Source organism: Alnus glutinosa, chromosome 1, assembly GCF_958979055.1.
Source record: "Alnus glutinosa chromosome 1, dhAlnGlut1.1, whole genome shotgun sequence".
NCBI classification, from domain to species: Eukaryota; Viridiplantae; Streptophyta; class Magnoliopsida; order Fagales; family Betulaceae; genus Alnus; species Alnus glutinosa.
The window spans coordinates 20,047,796-20,053,380 of NC_084886.1; the positions used below are offsets into that span (position 1 = coordinate 20,047,796).

Consider the following 5,585-nt stretch of genomic DNA (forward strand, 5'->3'; position numbering starts at 1 on the left):
CACTGTTGGACGAACAAGTCTCTTCGATTTGAGTCGAAGTACAAGAGTATATGAACCTGAATTAAAATTGAAAACATTGATTATATATTGGTAATGGAGCCTGTTTGTGAGTTTAATTAGGGAAATATCGTGGAGCTCGTCTATATGGAGGACGAGGGTCAGACCCTCGTCCGACCCTCGTCCTACGTGTCAAATTATTTTTTATTTTTTATTATTTGATTAAAAAATAATAATAATAATAAACCTACTGAAAACGCCATTTTCTTCCCCCATTTTCATCAAACTCATCCCCAAAATTTCAAAATCTCCTCAAAACTCACCCCATCTCCACTGCCCATACCCACCGCACTTTGTACAAACAACTCATCTACGCCGCTTGACCGGCGAGTATTGCCGTCAAACCCATCGGCGAACCGTCCCGGGGAGCTACTGGCGAACCGTTTCGATTTTTCAAAGGAGAGAAACCCGACAAGGCCGTCGTTTTGAGTGTTTGAAGACTATAAGGGCGTGCGGTGGGTATGTTTGTGCGTGCCAGTGCATGTCGAAGCGGCGTGGTTTAGGGGAGAGTAATAGGAGGGAGGCCAAGCGGCGTCAGATCCGGATGGCGTGAGTGATCGGAGGGGATTGGGGAGATGGGGAGGGTGGCGACAGTGGTGATGGTGAGGAGAATGAAGAGCCAGAGGAAGCCGTGGAGAGGTGGGCGTGCTCGCGGAGCTGGAGGAAGGGTGCGAGACCACGGTGGGGAGGCTGAGGTAGGTGGTGGATGCCATGGCCGTCGAGATGCACGCTGGGCTCGCCTCCGAATGAGGCTCCAAGCACAAAATGTTGCTCCCATTCGTCGACAGGCTCCCCAATGGGTAATCGCATGATCGTGTTTGGTCTTGTTTTGGGCTTCTCTTTCATGGGTTTTTGGTTTTCTTTGTTGCGTTTTGGTTCTTTTCGTTGTTCGTGGTGTTTAGGTTGAATTCTTGTGGGTTCAGAACTTGTTAAAGAATAAACTTGACTGTTTAGCCTGTCCTTTTCTTAAAGAATAAACTTTATATATTGTGTTTTCATGGCTTTTGTTTAGTGGTTGTTTTTGATCTCTTTGCTATTTTTTATGACAATTTTGTGTTTCTTTTCGGGCTCTTTCTGTATGTATTCCCTTCTACATTCATTTCGGCGAAATTCTACCTCTATTTGATTCCGGTAAGTTGGTAACAGTTTCGCCGTTCTTTTTCTTTGTTACAGTTCTGTTGGTTCTCAATTGAGTATCTTCATTTCTGTAACACTATCTATGCTCCTCTTCCTTTTTTCCCCCTCATAGATAAAGATCATTGGTGATTTGGTGTTCTGTTTTCATTTTATTGTGTTGATTGAACTTTTGTGTTAATTTTGTTGGAAGTCGACGCACTTATTGTTGTTTTTTTAATTTTCTCTGCTGACCTTTCATTTAAAATTCTCAATTAAATGTGCCGTTTTGTTTACCCAAGTAGTACATAGTCTTTTGTTTGCAATATTGCTGTTGTTTCAAGAGAAAGAAGGCTTTTGTAACATCCCAATTTTTTTTATAATAATAATTATATATATATATAACTTATTAAGTAAGTTGTAGAAAAAAAAAAAAAAAAAAAAGAAGAGGAAGCAACTTGCACGGCAAGTTGATTTATTTTCTTTTTAAAATTTTCTTCTTTCTTCTTCTTTCTTCTTCCTTCTTCGTTACTTTTTCTTTCTTCTTCTATTATTTCTCCTCTCTTCTTCTTTCTTCCTGAGCACGCAGACACACACAGAGGGAGAAACAAAGAGTGAGCGAGAGAGAGAGGGGGGGAGAGAGATGCCGATAGGGAGAGACAGAGAGATGAGACCGAGAGATCGGGAGAGGAGAGTGGGAACTGAGAGAGAGAGAGAGAGAAAACCCGGAAAGGACCCAGTGAGCCGTGAGCCGTGAGCCCAGGGAGGTCCGATCCTCCATGTCCGGTGGTCAGGGGGAAATCCGGAGGACCAGTGGCGGTTTCCGACGAAACCGTAACCCCGAACCCACCAAGCCATGACCCAGTGACCGAGAACCCGTGAAGCCGACCTTCAGTGGCGATGTCCGGCGCGTTTTCCGGCGGGACAGGTGTTTCTCCGGCCGAACCTCCGAAGACCCACGACCCGTGCAACCTGTGCGACCCGCAACCCAGAACCTACGAACCTGTGACCCGCTGAACCCGAGAGGAAACCCGGTTCGCCATGGGTGTTTTCCGGCGGTTTGGAGGTGTGGATTCCGGCGATTTTTCCGGTGGTCAGTGATGTTTTTCCGGCGACCCGAGTCCGTTTTCCGGCAAAATCAGAGATGATTTTCGGTGGGTTTTCTCAGAAATTCTCTGGGTAATCTTTTGTAATTTTTTATGGGTTTAATTTCTTGATTTTTCCTCAATTACTATTGTGGATATTTTGGATAGATTGTGTTTGATTTGCTATGGGTATTATTCTGAAAATCTTGATGAGTTGTGAATGATCGGCTTTGCCTTCTGTTTTGGGGTCCCTGTTTCGGCTAGCCATGTGGGTGTGTGTTGTGTTTTTGGATAATTCTCTTAACGGCCAAGTACCCCTGTTTTGGAAATGATCTCCCCTGTTCCAGCCACAGTGTTTTGGTGAGGATCTATGTGATTTTGTGATTATTGTTAATCTTTGGGTTCAATCCGTTTGGAATGGAAGTCTGATTTCTGGTTGAAGTTAATTGGGTATTTTCTGGATTGTGTTTGTTGGTCGGCTGGACTATGTTTTGGGATTGAGGAAGATGTTAGTGAATAGGTGTGTGAAATGAGTATCGGCCGTGTCCCCTGTTTTGATTTAAGGTTTATGAGGTGTGATTATTGAGGTCCCTGTGTGTTGATCTTGGCTGAAATACTGTCCTTTGGTAATGGGTATTCTGATTTTGAGGTTAGAATAGCTGAAGGAATATTTAAGTGTATTTGCATGCCAGTAACCGGATCAGTGATGAATTTTTTTAAAGAATAGATTTCCTATGTTGGCCATATGGTGTTTTGGAGATTTGTTTTAGGTTGTTTAAAATGAATAGATATTGGAATTTTATTTGGAGGTATTTGGCTAGATTATTAAGTGATATATATATTGTGTTAAAATTGGATGGGTTAAATTTAGTTTTAATGGTTTGCTAACTGAAATTAAGTCCCTAGGGGCTTTTATTGTAGATTAGTTATGATGTGAGGTATTATTTGGATTAGTGTAGGTGTGTGTTATGTTTATTTTAATTAAGTTTTAGACTACAAATTCTAGAATATTCTTCTAAGTTTCTTCTTTTAATTTATTTAGGTAAAAAGTCGATCCTGACGCTAATGGCAAGTCCAGGTAAGGGGATACAACACCGAAAAACCCCAACAAGATTTTATTATAAATCTTTTGAAAAAGTGTTGGGGAATTTTACAAAGCGTTGCTCATGCGATTTTTAATGCCAAGCTTTATTACTCATATGATATTGTTTAAGAATTTTTGAGCATAAATCACAGTTTTGGTTAAGAGCATTTTTAAGAATTATGATTTATGCATAATAATAGTTAAGACTAAGAGCATTTTAAAATTATGAATTATGCATACTCACAGATATGATTAAGAGCATATTTAAAGTTATGATTTATGCATAATTACAGTCATAATTAAGAGCATCTCAAAGTTGTGAAATATGCAATGATGAAAAAGAGAGCATTTGAAAGTTATGACTATAGAGCATTCCAAAATAAATGACTCTATTTATGAATACAGTTTTGAAAGAAAAGAGAATCTAAAGTTAAATTCTGCACATGACTACAGTTATAAAAGCGGCTATTACAGTTTTGAAATAAAGTTTACAGATAAAGCAGAGCCTACAGTATTACAGAAAACGTTCATGTGCAGTAATTGTTTAACCTTGAGGCACTACTACAGTTAGAATTGGTACCCATAGGGTAGCATGGCAAGCATACCGTAAGTCGGTGTGTGCTACCATCCGAGGTTGGCCTTCACCTAGGGAAGACCCCCAACCCGGCGACTCTTCTCTGTGACGACAGGCTGAGTCTATAGGTCCTTTGGACAAAGCCAACGTGCGCCGCTCACGGGAATTGGCGGTGTAGAGTCTATAAGAGGTTAAACCACAGAGAAAGGATTAAAGAGAAAACTGATAAAAAGAATATACTGGATCATAATAAACTGTCATTCTCATTTATAAACTGTCATTCTTATATCATTATTCATATTCTACAAATTCTTTTTAATTGTTCAAATGCTATGCCACCTGTCCTAAAACAATACATTTCATTTATGAATCATGCTTTAATATGTGTTTTCTTATAAAACATAAACAGCCTAGCATATCACTTCTCAGACAATTTTTCATAACTTGAATCTCTAACTTATACTTAATCTAAAATCACATATTCATACTTCTAAACATCATCGTAATCTTAATATATTCAAAAACACTTAAATCATCTAAAATAAATTAAAATCAATATACTATTGGTTTAGGTTGTAATTCAATTTACTTTATGCAATTCATCATATGTGAAATTAATTCTTAACAGTGAGTAGAATAAATTTGTCATTATAAAAATGACTAAAGATTATGGTATAAAAGTTTATAGCATGTTTTATTTCCCCTGGTGTTGTATTTTCCTTACTGAGTTGTCGAACTCACCCCTTCTTCCTCCACCCCTCTCCAGATGACAACCGTAAGACGAAATCTTTTTCTTGTAAGGGCGTAGACCTCGCTGAGAGCGATAGTTCGTGATGAACCAGCCAAACCCTAATATTGTATAGTATGATTTGTTCCTTTTGGAGTTCATGATTTTGTATAGATTATTAATAGAAAGGTTTAATATGAGTTTTAAATTTATTTGTTGTAATTGCACGCTTCCATTTTATGATTTTAGTACTCATACTCACGTTTCCCTTATTTCCCAAAACGAGGGCGTGACAGCTTTGGTGAACATTGATTTGATCTCAACATAATTTGTTGCAGGTAAGGTATCTCACACTTCTCGTAATTGATGAACTCTTCATGCGGTCAAAGGTTTTCAAAACCATCCTTGTTGAGAACATCAATTAGTTACTGAGTTTGAGTATCGGGTTCAGAAGAAATATGTCTCTCCATACTCCACCAGCTGTTGCATCTGTTTTGCGTTCGAAGGCAATTGAATTCCTGGAGAAGTGGAACTCTTCCTTTGAGATTCATTACAGGCAGCTTAGATTATTGTTGGATTCCCAATGTAGAAGAGTTTCTTTGCCTCCTTTATGTCCTGATAATCTGATTAGAATGTTTCTAGTAACCAGTGAAATTTTGATATATTTAGTATTGCACATTTCATGTATTATTTTGATATAATAATAATTCATGTATGAGCCTTACCAAATTTCAATTGTTCTTCAAATTTTTGTACGTATTAGGAAAAAAAAAAAAACATAGGAATCATTATCTCATCTTGGATGAATGAAAATTTTATAACCAACCAAAAAATTACACACTCCAACAATCAAGTTGGAACTCAAGCCGTCAGGCTATAAATGCAAAGCCATAACAAAATTCTCTCAAAACAAAGCGCACAAAAGAGCTAAAAACGACTATTGGC

General features: G+C 38.4%; 1 long non-coding RNA gene across 1 annotated transcript; it reads left to right on the forward strand.

Annotated features, from left to right (window-relative positions):
• The first annotated feature begins 1,728 nt into the window (after positions 1 to 1,728).
• Positions 1,729 to 4,862, forward strand: LOC133868490 (uncharacterized). The gene is made up of 3 exons (XR_009900399.1): positions 1,729 to 2,324; positions 3,298 to 3,333; positions 4,680 to 4,862. It is a non-coding gene; the product is annotated as an uncharacterized LOC133868490 (long non-coding RNA).
• The last annotated feature ends 723 nt before the right edge of the window (positions 4,863 to 5,585 follow it).